The sequence below is a fragment of the Aythya ferina genome (assembly GCF_964211825.1).
Source record: "Aythya ferina genome assembly, chromosome: 7".
Taxonomy (NCBI): Eukaryota; Metazoa; Chordata; class Aves; order Anseriformes; family Anatidae; genus Aythya; species Aythya ferina.
The window spans coordinates 10,422,196-10,436,631 of record NC_140302.1 but is presented as its reverse complement, the minus strand read 5'-3'; the positions used below and the strand labels follow the sequence as shown (position 1 = coordinate 10,436,631).

Below are 14,436 nucleotides of genomic sequence, written 5' to 3'. Positions count from 1 at the left end.
GTTGGATTTATATTCTGACAGAGATCAGAATCCTTACCTGATCACATAATTAGACAGTAAAATAGAAATGTTCCTTTCTAATAGATACATAAAGCAATAAGGATATTTTAAAACCCCTGTCAAATCACTCAGTGTAAATTATCTAATCAGATACCATAGCTACATAATGTAATGTTAAAAACAGCAGAATTATGCCATTACAGAAATCAGCTAGTCCTGTTCCAGATTACAGGGTTTGTAATTACAATGTTTCATCATCAACCCACTCAACTCCATGCTGCCACGTATCTTTGGAATTGTTACATACATTTATCTCTGTATATGTTTTCATCCTCTTAAAAACGTGTGTTTTTCAAATATTTTTTCTTAGAAATTGTTTTCTGGTGAATGCTGATGCTGACATGTTGGTTATATAGTAGCTAGTGTAATGGCAAAACAGGATCTGTGGAGTACTGCTTATTCAGCAGCCCTCCTGCTCCATCCCCACCAGATCTGTAAGTGTAAGCTGATGACTGGGCAGCGGTGAAGGTGGTCCGAAAGGGGGACCATGACAACTTGACTGCTGAGAGCCCCTTCCTCACAGAGATGCTCTAAGGTCTTGACCTAAGCTATTGCTAAATGATGTAAGAATTGTGTGGTTATGCAAAATTTTAAAGGAAATGAGATTAAATGTATCTACCAGCAAGTTTCTCTTTAGATAGATGGGAATTTGGTCAAACTCCAACCACTGCCATTCAATTAGATCTGATCCCAGTCATGTCAATATCAGTGAGAAACGAATGTTAGTTCCCTTGAAGTAGGAACACCTCCCTGATGTCAGAGTTCACTTCAAGGAAGAAATGATACAGAGCAAGATCCTCTTTGTGCATGTATATTGAGTTTACATGGCAAGGTTTTGGTAGCAGGGGGCCGCAGGGGTGGCCTCGAGCAGAGCCCAGCAGCTTCCCCCTGTCAGATCAGAGCCAGCTCCAGCCGGCTCCAAAGGGACCCGCTGCTGGCCAGAGCTGGGCCGTGAGTGCCACTGGTTGGGCCTCTGGGAGAGCAGATTAAAAAAAAAAAATGATAAAAAACCCTGTGCAACAGAAGTTAGGAGAGAGAAGTGAGAAAATGTGAGAGAGAAGCAGCCCTGCAGACACCCAGGTACACAGCAGCAGTTCCCTGTGGCCTGTGGAGAAGCCCCTGGTAGAGCAGGCTGTCCCCCTGCAGCCCATGGGTCCCACATGGAGCAGATCTCCACACTGCAGCCTGTGAGGAGCCCACATGGAGCAGGTATGAACGTGGAACGTGTTTTTAAGCCACGTTCACTTAAATGTCTGTGGTGTTTTCCTTCTGGGGCTGACAGGAATACAGGTCAGCCAGCTTCTGTCACTTTCAGCCTCACATGAAGGCAAAACAGTAGAAATCCAGTTAAAAGCCAGGCCTCCATTTGTTGCTCAGGCCAACTATAGTGTTTTTTTTTTGTTTGTTTTTCTTCTTCTTCTAGCATTCTTCCAGCATTCGTCTCTGGAAGTAGAAGTAAGGAAGACCTGTCAGAGTGCAATACTCCCTGACCAAGTTCTTTTTAGATATTCCTCACAAGGAGGGTTTAATATTTAATATCAAATTTACTTACTTTACATACTTGGTGTTTCATGGATTTTGATATAGCAGTGATTCAGCAATATTTGCAATGCATGATATGCAACACGAATGTGATTGCCATTACCAGTCCCTGTACACTCTGTCATGATACTGGGCATCTGCAGTCACTGGGAGGGAATACCTGGGCTGAAGCCAGCTCAAGCCTGTTGCTTGTTTTATTAGTTGTCCAGTTTTTATAACTCCAACTAGTCTGAGACAAGTATTCACTTCCCGCCTCTGCCCCCAGCTGCTCAATACAGCTCAGGAAGATATTATTCCCTATTAATTAACTCAGGGAAAATAAAAAAATAAATAAATCTGGAAGCCTGTAAAGTTATGTCATGCGCCTTTGGGATTAAGAAAACACTGGGTTAATGGCGTGTTTGAAGGCTTTATTTCTGCATAGCTCTACCACACCTTTACTCTTCAGTTTTATGCTCCTGTGGAGCAAGAACTGTTCTCAGTAACAAAACTCACTGGATAAGCCGAAGACAAGGGCTGCTCTGCAGCTCATTCTGGCCCTCAGCATACGTTTCTGGTGTTTGTTCCCAGCTTTCTTTCCCTTCTGCCCAAAGAACCACTAAGCTGACACTTAAACCAGCTAATAGCAGCACAGAAGTCAAATAAGTCAAAGAAATGCTGGTCAGGAAAGGAATTAAATTGAAGAGTTGCTCAATTTTCAGCTTATTGGTTCATTTTTTCTGCAGTTTTTCTTTTGCTACTTTCAAGTTCCAGGCTCTACTCTTAGTTGGGAATGTTTTTTTCTCTTTAAAGCTACATCTGAGCACATCCCTTCTGTTCCTGTGCCACATAAAAAGGGTGATTCTGCAATAGGATGAGAACCTGGAAGAAAGTACCAGGGAAGGCTGGCAGAAAAGCTATGACTCTGCTTCACTGGTGATGCGAACATAACACCCAGACTGATAGAACAGCTAAGCAGCAAAATAAATATGCCCTTTTCTGTGGAAAATGTGAGGGAGTAAAAGGATATCTGGCCTGCAGACAGGACTGAATGCGTTTATAAAATGCAATGCAAGTATCCTCATCTGAAGGTGACCTGGGGAAGATGACAATTCCTGCGTCAGTCTCTGAGCCCAAATAAGGCTGACCAGGAAACTTATCTTAAACCTGTTTTCATTATTAGAATATGGGAAAGCACCACCTCCATCCCAGTCCAGTCCTTCAAAGTAACAAATCAACGCACAACTTCATTGGAACTTGCTGGTTCGCTGAAATCGAAACATTTTGCACGGGCCATTTTCATTTCAGCAGAGCTCATGTAGGGCTCTGACAGATTCCTGCTGGGTTTCTGGCTGGCTCTCCTGCCTCAGCCTTTGGCAAGCTGCCTGGCAGGTTGACAAGCAATAGAGAGCCTGACAAACTAGGGATTTCTGGCGCCTGTGTTCATCACTTCTTGGTAGGTCAAACTTACAGCCTCTTTAAGACTCATGATTCCAACTGTGCTTGATAGGTGTACTGCCCTAGACCGAGGGCTTGCTTCTCCTTTTAAATGGTGGGGTAAGAATAAAGCCAGCATGAGTGCCGATCACAGATTACATGTTTCTAAATAGCTTTGCAGAAAGTCAGGAAAAACTTGAATTTACATAGTTTTCCTAACATGAAGTGGAAAATGTGACAAAATATTATATGTGGAAAGACTTTGTTTCTTAGAGGGAAATATATATATATATATATATATATATGCTATTTTTATTGAATTAAGTTATTTTAGTCAACATTGCTGTTGCTTAATAACAAAGTCCAAAGTTAAAATTACAATGTATTGCACAGTAATAAGACTTATCTTTGTGTTTTTGTTTTGTTTTGTTTTGTTTTTTTTGTCAGTAACTGAAAATTAGATACTCTAAATCTTGTTATCGCATATGAATTGGAAAATTCGCATGAGGTAGATCAAATGAAATGTAGAAAGTTTGTTCTTTGATGCTTTCCATGTCTGATAGTTTTTATCACCAGGCTATCCTGTTTTGGCAGGAGGTGTTGAAGGGGAAAAAGCAACAAGCTGTGAAGGCTTGACAAACTACTCAATAATAAAATAATGTTAGTCTGACTTCAGACGTAAAGCTAAGGCATCCTAGAATACTTTGTGTCACTGGTTAGAGATGAACCTAGGAAAAGTGACACAATAATAACTGGGCTCCACTAATAGGGCTGTACCAACAAGTCTGATGAATACTAACATTTCTGATACCCAAGTGAAGTTAATTCAGAATTAGATATGGTCTGTTTGCAGTAAGACACACAATAACATTGTTCTGTGGCTGCCCACAGTTCTTTACATTGCATTTCCAGTCTGAGCTCTCATCCCTGGTAAAGAATGACAGAGAAGTCAGCATGTAAATTTTTTTTTCTTCAGACCTAGAAATTCCCAGCTTCTTCTTTCCCTTCTTGAGGTTGCAGTGGGCTTCCTCTTTTCCATTTCTCTCTTGAGTGATGGCTAGATTGAAATGTAAATGCTTCTGAGCATTTTTCTAAAAAGGATTTGATTCAGGCAGATTTCTCCGCTCAATTTTATATATTCCTGACATATTTGCTTTAAGAGAATGAAATAAATTTACAGTGCCATCTTGTAAATATGTCTTCAAACCCTGTTAGCTTTCATCACGTTTTGATCAGCTACCTGCTATTTTGCTAAGCACATGATTTCTGTTCATTTCTTAATGTCAAGCAGGAAGTGGCTATGAACACAGTCTTACAATACTGCTGGAAAAATGTTTCCTTTCAATTCCATTCTGCAATTTTGATCTCATCTAAGATGCACATCATGCAAGCCCTTCTTGATGGCTCTTCTAAATTTTTTTTTCATTTTCCCCTCTTAAGCATTTCCAAGTCTGGCTTCTTATCTTGCCCCGGAGCTCTCCTGTAATTTCCCATGGAGTTCCAACCATAAATCTTTCAATTTAGCAGAGATCGGCAATGCTGCTGCAGTCAGCATGCATATTTCTTTCCTTTCTTCTGCCCTGGGCTCCTCTTCCTTCCAGAGTGCATTTCTGCACCCTTTTCTGTCTGTTGGAATCCAGCCTCTCCATAGACTTTGTTCTGGAAGTTAAGCAGTTCTGTCAGCTTCCAGATTAGACCAGGTCTCTCAGGCTGCAATTTACTTCACATTTCCTTAAATTCACATACTTGAGTTCCTCCCTTCCTGTTTATTATGTGTTTTTTACATTCTTAGAATGGAAAGGTCCCCACACGATGTGTCACTGTCTTCTAAGCAATTGTTCTTAATCCCATCTTTTCCACTTGAGACCCGTGGCCTCATTATTTCTTTCTGGTTCAATAACAGTTATCCATCAGTGGCTTTTTTTCCTGAGTAACACAGGCCTCCTCCTTATCCTTTTAAACCCTTTTGTTTTATTTCAGATTGCATGTGTACAGTGTCTACTGCGAATAGCTAGTATGTCCTCTTCTTTTATTGAAACTATTTCCCTTTTAAGCATGTATTTCAATATAGAAGTTCAAAAGAAAAAAAAAATATAAAAAAAAAAAAACACTAAAAAAGACAAGCTACATTTCCCACTGACATCTGTAGTTAATGTCCTTACTCTGCTAGCCACATTATCCTCTAACAAAATGACAATTTTTATTAAAAATGCATTTTAATTGCCAATTCCTGCCTCCCAGCGTATTAGCAGCATTTATTTATTGTTACTACAGAGAAACAGGAATTTAATTTCTGTGCGAGGGGGGGAAATGACCATGTTCTGTTCTATAGGATCATTTAAAAGGATTTGAAACAAAGCAAGAGTCAAAGGAGAACTTAAGCTTGGCTTCATCAAAAGCAGAAACGAATCAGTAAAATTGTGTGTGGTCAGACACAGCAGCTGCCATAAGGTCAGTCTCCCTGGCCTGAATTAAATTTTTCCTCTGAAGTATGTCTTACATTAACTTCAGTGATCTGCAGGAATTGTGCACTTCAGGGGACCACAGACCAAAGCTGGTAGATAAGTTTTGTACTTCAAGAACAGAGTGCAGTATTCTACATAGGCATGTCCCCATCAAGGCTCTGCTAAAAATAAGAAAGCAGCAGCCTCAAGCAGCATAGTAAATTTATTTTCCCTTACCTGACATGACAGCCATAAGCCTTCTCAGCTTTGCCCTGACAGGGATATCATAGAATCATTTAGGTTGGAAATGACTGCTAAGATCATCTAGTCCAATCTTTAAACCTTTTCAGTTTTTTCCAACACAGCCGAGAGATCTGCAGGAAGTTGAGGATCTAACCCTCTTCTCTAGTGTATTGTCCTTGGATTAGTTTCTGCTCAGTGATCTTAATAATTTTCTGTCCCCTCTGGAACCAGTTCCTGGCGTTAATGGTTAGTTATAATTCTCTCGAAGGCCATGGGATCTGAAGGATGACTTTCTGGACTAACTATGTCACTTGTTTCTGGACAGGCATTGCCATATTTCTTTTCTTTACATTTCCCCTGTTTTTTAGCATTCACCTTTGTTCACAAAGCTTACCTTAGGGCATACCCAGAAGTCATCTATTCTGATTCCTAACGTACGTTGCACATAGAAGCTCTCACAGGCCCTAGGAGATCATGGTTTGCAATGGTTTAAAGACAAGTGTTTTTTTTCTGGTTTAAATGGTTTTTCTGGTTTTAATGGTTTAAAGACAAGTGTTTTTTTTTCTGTACTCGTCACTCCACTGAAATTAGAATCTTTTTTTTTTTTTTTTCTATATTGTCATCTTCAGCAACCGCTCCCTTCCCTGTCAAGAGAAGGGGACAAATCTTGAAACAAAGAATTACAAAAGCATCCTACCTGTGCAGCAAGGAGCAGGGAGCTTGTAAAGTTCAGTTTGACACACCTGTAGGACATGAGCTGTCATACCTTAAAGTCATGGTTGGAGGGTTTTTTTGTTTAGCTATTGGAGCTATACAGATATTTAATAAAATGTAGCATTTTAAAAGATAATCTGAATGTGATTTGTGGCAATTGCAACAGGTATCTCCTGGATCCCTAACTTGATTTCTGCTGAAATGTTAGATAAAAACATAATTGCATAATCTATATAATTGCTTGTTGCCCTCTCATATGCATTCAGATCTGATTAAAATAATCTTTTCTGCCATCCTGTTTGTATATTTGTAAAGGTCAAATGAGTTATTAGGCTTGACTATTCAGCTGCAGGATATAGAAGACTCTTTACAGCATCTGTAATGTGATACACACAAACTGCCTTTCTGCTTACAAAATGACACCTACTGGTCTCGAGGGCTGCAGGCACACTTCTCTTATCTGCTTTGCTCAAAGTCATGGCACCAGCTCCAGTCAAACCCGAGGGTAAAGCAGGGACCTGATTGGGAAGCTGTGGCGTTGGCTAGATGATGCTCAGTACGGAAATGCTGATAGTCTTGAGAGTCAGTTATCTTTTTTTGATCTTTACTTTCATATTGCGTTCAAATGCCTTATTGCAGTAGTTATTTATGGGAAAGGATATACAATTCCCTTTATCTTTCCCCTCTCTTTGCTGACCAAGTAGAGCATGGTTCACAATGCATTAGGCACAGTGTACTTGAGTTCTGTAGCTATTTTCTCTGGGCCTGTCGCCCAGCTGTATCTGACTGGTACCCTGCCAGAATAGCACTTGGACACATAAACCTGCCAGTACTCACACAGATTTCAGAACACTGCATGTGAGGTGTGCTTTAAGTAATTTTAAAAAATACCTTTCATGCTCTAGAGACGTCAGGAGGCCATATTTTACCTTTGGGAAAAGTGTAGTAGTGAATATATTCTGTGTATTTTGTGTGAACTTATCCATCTAGGTATAAAGGAACAGTATTGATGGTGACCTTCCATTACCAAGTAATGGTAAATTCAGCATTTTACTGTAAGCCACATCCCTGTTTCAGTGTGGAAACTGCAGGATCTGAAAGTTTGCAGTCCTGCAGGATACCAAACATGTGAAGCAACAGAAGTTTGGGTTCAGAGCTGGGCCTAAGGAGATCTGAATTTTATTCCTGCACTGGTAACAGATTCCCTGTGTAATATTAAGCAAAGAATTTTGTCATTCATTGCCAAAGTTCTCTTTCTGTAAAGTGGGAATAATTGCAGTGCCGCTTGCGATGTTTTACAGTGTCCTCTGGCACCTGTTCATGCTTTACTTTAAATAAGAAGCCTCTTTGGCACTGATGCACTTCGTGCCTTCTGAAAGGTCTGGTTAGAAGCTTCCCAAATTCAGTCGAGGTTGATTATTACTTTAGAAAGGTTATGAAATACTTAAGGAGGCAACTGGCTTTTCCCACTGAAGGTAAACTTTAAAGGGACTCTTCTAGCCAGCTAACAGATCCAAGGGCACCCTTTAGAATTATTCTGAATAATCCATGTGAAACGAGTTAGTGTTTTCATCCTGTTTTCTCTATCTTGCAGCTACCTTTCCCTTGTAATCAATAGTGTTGAGATTTTTACCAGTATTTGGAAAGGCCAAGAGTACCACAATATTAAAACTGTATGGACAAGGTGATACAGACTGAGTGGTGGATTTACAAAGGTATGAGGAAAACTTAAGTAGCTGCTTTCTATTTTATTCCTAGGCAAGCTTTGGTTTGCTTGTACCTTTAAACACCTCCTTTTTTGGTTATTCTGTGAATGAATATACACAATAGTTATTTTTTTAATTTAATGAAAATTTTCAGAATTCTGAAGGTGGAACAGAATAGGTACACTGAGATAACACAATATAAAGGCAAGACGAGACCCTTCTGTTTGTTATTACTGAGCCCCCTTTTAGTCAGAATCCTGTGGTACTCCAGGGAGAAGAGTCCAGAGAGTATGAAATAAATTCAGTCTGGCAATTGCTTCCCCCATCCAGACCTCGTTAGAACTAAACAGAATTATTCAAAATAAAACAAACTTTCCTACTTGGACAGCAATTTGGATCCTTTCCTCTCAATACAGCACTTCTTTACATCCTTCAGCTGCTACATCTCACTACTTTAAATATGAATGAAATTGGAAAATTGAGTGGGTTTCTGTTCCTCACCCCTGTTGGCAGATAACCTTTTGCATGGCTGCACCAGTGACAAACCACAAGCTGCTCCTTCACAAACCTGTGAGTCCTACCTGAAGGTATTCGCTCTCTGAAACTACACAGGTGCTCATTAGTTAAAACCACATTTATGTTTCCAACGTATGAAAAAGTGAGATAAAGTTCTTTGTTTTAGAAGCCACACGGATTGCATGGAAATAACAAAATACACTCGTCTTTAATGAAGCCTAAACAGTACGTACTCTTCAATGCCACCTACTGGTATTACGGGTATTAACTACCTATCTATGCCTATATGGAGAAATCTTTACAGCCCGGTCTTGGATCAAGATATACTGTGCAGGAGCTTTGTGATTAGACAAAAGCAGTCAAAGCTTTGCTATCTCTGCCTTCCCTGGTTATTTTGTGTCTCTTTCCACCTCCTGTATCCCTTCCCAACCTCTCATTTTTAAGCTGTACTAGCATGTTTTCCTAGATACAAAATGTTAGATTGAGTAGACTTGGATCTGACTGATCACCGTCGGTCAGTGCACTGGCATTACGCAGGTTGAAGTGCTTCGCGTAGTCTCATTATGCAGGTCATGGGATGAAGTGGTGGAGGGTCAACAAACCAGAATATTGATGGGATGTTGTAGATAACATGCACTAAATAAATAGTTGATGTCTACCCACAGGAGGATGTCAGGGTCAATGCAGTAGAATTTGTCTCTTCTTTCAAGAAGAGTTAGGACTGTTTTTTTTGTTGTTTGTTTGTTTTATGTGGCCTGAATAATCATACACAGTAGCCTCTGCAATATGTAAGAATATTTCAAGCTACCTTAGCAAAAAAAAAAAAAAAAAAATCAACCCTTTCCCATCTTGTAAGACAGACTTCTAAGAAAATATTTGTTGTAGGCAGTCTGCAGTACCTGCTCCTTCTCACACCATGAAGGGAATATCCTGTCATGATGACTGCTCTCTTGCTTCCCATTGCTCTTTACAGGGACTGTCTAGGCCCTCAACAAACTGTCATCCATCAGCAACTTTAGGGGATTCAATCTTAGTACACCAAACCATGTAAACACATGAAATCATCAACCTTTGATTCCTGAATGCTTGTAGGCTATATTGACTCTGTAGTTTTTGAGAGAAGTGATCATGGTCCTCCTCTTGAAGCTTCCTTTTTTGCTTTTATTTTTTTTTTTTCTTTTTTCCCTTGGGTTTCTCTCTCTCTTTTTTTTTTTTTTTTTTTCTTTTTTCTTTTTTTTTTCCTGGGAAGTTGGGTCAGGAAGTGGCACACTGTTTTTCCTTGGGTGGCTTTTGGTGAATCCTGGCAAGGAGTACATGGACTATCCCAGATAATTGATTTCTCTCTTTGCTGTTGTGCTTGCTATGTAGGAACAGCTGATTCATGTAGAGTATACGAAATTGAGACTGCAGTTATAAAGAACAGTGGCTAATCATTCTTATCTGCTCTCTCATGACTCTTCAAGATGTTACCCTGGTTAGCCTTATAATTACCAAATTATCGTCTCTATCCCATTAAGATTCCCTCTTAGCACTCAGATTCTTAAGGAAATAATGTGTTTTCTTGATGTTTTTGAAAGAAACTTATCTTTCTAATGTTTAAGCTTTTGAACTTCTATATGTCAGTGCTGTGAGCAATTTTCTTACAAAAACAAAGACTTTTGTTTATTTTCTTGAGTACACAATGTTGAAAGAAATGAAGAGTTGATATATGTAAGTTTACTCACTTCTGTGGTAGCTGATAGAATAGGCTGGTTTGGTTCTGGATAATAATTTCCATGAAAACATAATATACAGAAATATACAGTTAAAAAAAAAAAAAAAAAAAAAAGTATCAACAGCACAAAATCCAGAGCTGACTTTATACATAATGAAAACAGGTAAAAGAGAGACCAAATCCTAAGCACAGATCACAGAACCTGCATATGTGATGCAACACTTTAAGCCTGGAGATTCTTCTGCAACCACCAATTGAAGCAAAAGCTTCCCTTTAGCTAGGGGGAAAAAAAAAAAAAAGTTATTGTTTTGAAAACATCTGAAACTTTGATGCAAGAATTTGACTGATTCTATTCTCATTACCATAGCTTTTGAGCCCACAATTTAGTGAGCTTCAATTGCTGTCATACTATGCCAATCTAGTGGCAGTTTAAGACAGAATAGTGTACATTGTAATGAGAATGGATTTGAAAAACCTGATTTTTTTTTAAACTCTTAAAATACATGGAGAGGTTTGCTTTAAAGTAATAATAATAATGAAATAAAATAATTTTAAAAGACCCTGTAGTCCAAAATGTTGACCTGTAACTAATTGAAAGGACATAATTGACTCAGAGATGTTCAAGGAAACAAAAGGTGATCATTCAAGTAGTACGGCTGTGACAAGACTCTTGTTATCATTTTCTTAGAGGTGCTTTCTTCAAATGGGAGAAATGCCTGATGTTTAACAGCTGGTCGAAGCAGATGTACAATCTCTGGACAGCATTCTTCTAATACTGTAGGAGACAGTTTCCAGAAATCACTTCTAGAAAAGCAGTGGCTATTTTCAAAGGGAAAGGTAAGACAGATTCTGTCATGTAAGACAGTACGTGCCCCCTCTGGAAAATGTGAAATACAAAAGATCCTTAGAGGTATTTATGAGACTGTAGAAACATCGCCCTCTTCTGGTAACAGAAATATCTAGTGAATTGTTGACTTTTTTCAAAAATGCAAACGAGGTGTTTTGAACTCTTGTATTTATGACTGTATTACTCTGAGACTGTTAAGAGTTTTAATTTTCTGGTTACCCCACCTGCTGTTTCGTTATTAAAATCTTAGGTCTGGTTAATCAAAAATGCACTTTGCAGTCAGATCACACAAGTTCTATAAAACTTGTATGTGTGCGTATACTGCAGAAGCTGTTCATGACTGAAATAATTTTTAAAATTTCTGATGTGTGTTTAAAAGTCTTATGAGAAAGCAGTACAGAAAAACAGGAGTGTTGCACTAGAGTCAAAAACATGTGACACTGTCATAAGGAACTTCATTTCCTTTAATATTAAACATACACTTGTGCATAAATATGCATTATGTGCAAAGGCAGAATGCATGTGGTATTTTCTTGAATGCTTAGAGATGTAGTATGTCAGAAGCACATGGCTGACAAAACATCAAAAATAATGGAAAACTTTGGTAAATGCAGCCCCCCTAAGTCATGTAGTTTAATGCATGTGATTTCATGCCTCAAGGGAAAATGTCTTAGAGCCACTTTTTTTTTTTTTTTTTTTTTTACACAAATATTGCATGAAGACGGTATTAATGGATCTTCATACTTCGCCTAGCTGAGCTTAGATGTAAAAAGGTTTACTGATCTTTTACTGGCTCACAGTTTTGCCGAATGCTTTTCTAACAATGGAAGGTATGATGTGAACTTTCTCTTGCACTTGGTGTTTTCTTGTGAGGATCTTCATCTGATGACTGAACAGTGAATCCTTCACTTTTTCATGTAGTCTAGGGATAATTTAATTCCTCAGCCTATATTCCTCCTAACTTCTGCTGTGGAAATTATTTTTTTCTTCCCTGGATTATGTTTGTAAAGAACCTGGCACCAGAATGTGCTCCATATCTGGACTTCTCTCTGTACGTGTTTATAGTTTGTATGGGGGCTGAGGCAGGTAACCTCCGCTAGTCCTGTTATTTACTTTTCTGTACTAGTTCTGCCAGATCCAGCAAGTGTAATGGGGTAAAAAATGATGGCAGGTCTGCAATGAAGTTTGAGGAGAGTAGTACCCAGACTTGGGAGGGACAGAGGTGACAGCAGTAAGGTTCCCAGTGAAATGGTGACGCAGGGGTGTGAGCTGAAATGCACCTCCTGAGCCAAGGAGAAAAGGCACACCTACTGCCCCTTCCCCACCCCAACATTGCTTCTTACAGGTATTTCTTGCACAGCTCTTTCTAAGAACATAACGATTTTCACAAGTCTGATCCAAGGTCACACTGATGTTGCCAGAACATAGGTGACCTTGAACAGAGACAGATGACCAAACCTCTGTGAGACAGGTTTCAGAGCCTGTTGGTGCACTCAGGTTGCTGACCCATGCTAACAGCTGGATTGTCTTCAGACTACTGGAGCGTGTTAGAACCAATAACGAGACAGCTGTTAGGACTAGTCTTGTATCTTCTACTTACATACAGAAAATGGCTGGGTAGAAGTTGGACAACTGGGGGATTATTTGGTCTGAACAAGATTCTTCTCCACCCAGTTCTGGCCTTGTAACCACTTTCATTTATGTGCTGGTTAGTTCAAAGATGGAAAGAGCGATTTCCTGAACGTGTGTGATTTAGGTAGTTACAGACTAGTACAAAGCTCCTGGAACAAGTCATCTGGCTCCAGATGGTTAACCACGTCTTTTGATGGGAGTAACATCAGAGGAAGATGTAGTGTGACAAAGTATCTGGCCTCTGACCACACTTCATGTCCCAGTGCTGTGTTTAGCAGAAAATGTGGCTGTCTGGAGCTCACCTTCAGGTATCAGAAGCCTAGTGCTGAGTATCAGCAACATCACGCTCAGCATTTTCAGGGGAGACTAAAAGAGATATTAAGCTCCTTGAATTTTGTTGTACCAGTGGGTTATGTGCATCTCAGGCTGCTTTTTTCTTCCTTGCCCTCAGGAGATGGGCAGTTTCTCTAGAGAACTCTTACTGAAATAAAATTGAATATAGACTATTTCAGCCTTTGAAACTCAAATTCAGCCTCTTCTCTTATACCCTGTGAATGTGATAAAAGGAGAGATTGAATCTGAGGCTTGTAGTAATAAGCTACTGAATCAGGCACCTTGGAAGGTTTTCATCTTTTAAATAGCATTTAAAAACGTTCTAAGTAATACAGAAGTACACCAGATTGTTTTCAGGGGATTGTGGCATGATACATACAAGGTGGTCTGCCTGTGCAGAAAAAGAGGGTGTTTCAGTGCAGTGCAGAAACATCCTTCTGTGGAAACCAAAGAAGCTAGGGTTCAACATGATGCTGTCCCTTTCTGTCCTCTGCAAAAATCAGTTTTGAGAGAGCAAGAATGAGACATGTTTTTAAGATTTCTGTTTGTTACCTCATGTGGTGTTTAAGGCTCTGAGCATTGCTTGAGCAACTGTGTGCATCAGACGAGGCTTTTTTTGTTAGTGAAGGGTGTTGCTTTCATTTAAACCCTTTTCAGGAAGATCACAGGGAACCTTTGCTATTCATGATGCTCAGTAATTTTTTTTCCAATTGCAGGGATTGTAGACATCAGTAACAAGGTATTCCCTCCTGCAGACACTACTGTTGTCCTTTCAAAGATCTAGAAAATAAGCAAGGTTATTTTAGCATTTAGCTAACTTGAGGTATAAAAACCTATTTGTGCTTTTTAAGAAAATTTGTATTTTCTTAAAAGTTTTTTTCTGCAAAGTGTCAGTTAAAACAAAAGCATGTTAAAAATGATCTAGAAAATGTTATGCTAATTTCTCTGCAGAGTCATAGTGAACTTTGTACTCATCCACATATTAATCATTAGAGCTTTCAGCCTGACTCCCAGCTAGACTGTGGAGGGTTTGGGCATGATGTCATTGTGCCTCTACCCTGCCCACCCCGCTTCGTTATCTTGGAAAGAGTACTAGAAAGACAAAATCTTGGTTGAAGGTACCCATGGAAATCTGTAGTCCAGCCTCCCACTAGAAGTAGGAGTGTCACCAACACCAGACCAAGGCAAATGCAGCTTTCTCGTGTTACATCTTAAAGGCTCCAAACATGCAGTTTCCACAACTTCTCTGGGTAAGCCCTTCCAGTGGGC

General features: G+C 39.4%; 1 long non-coding RNA gene across 13 annotated transcripts in view; it reads left to right on the top strand.

Moving 5' to 3' along the window:
* LOC311439549 overlaps window positions 1-14,436 on the top strand; it is a 235,701-nt gene that overhangs the window by 92,759 nt on the left and 128,506 nt on the right. For 2 of the 13 annotated variants that reach the window (XR_014694806.1, XR_014694807.1), the window contains exon 2: window positions 11,044-11,192. The exons of the other annotated variants lie outside the window; for them this stretch is intronic. This is a non-coding gene — a long non-coding RNA (uncharacterized lncRNA). The remainder of the gene's footprint in view (window positions 1-11,043; window positions 11,193-14,436) is intronic. 13 annotated transcript variants of the gene reach the window in all.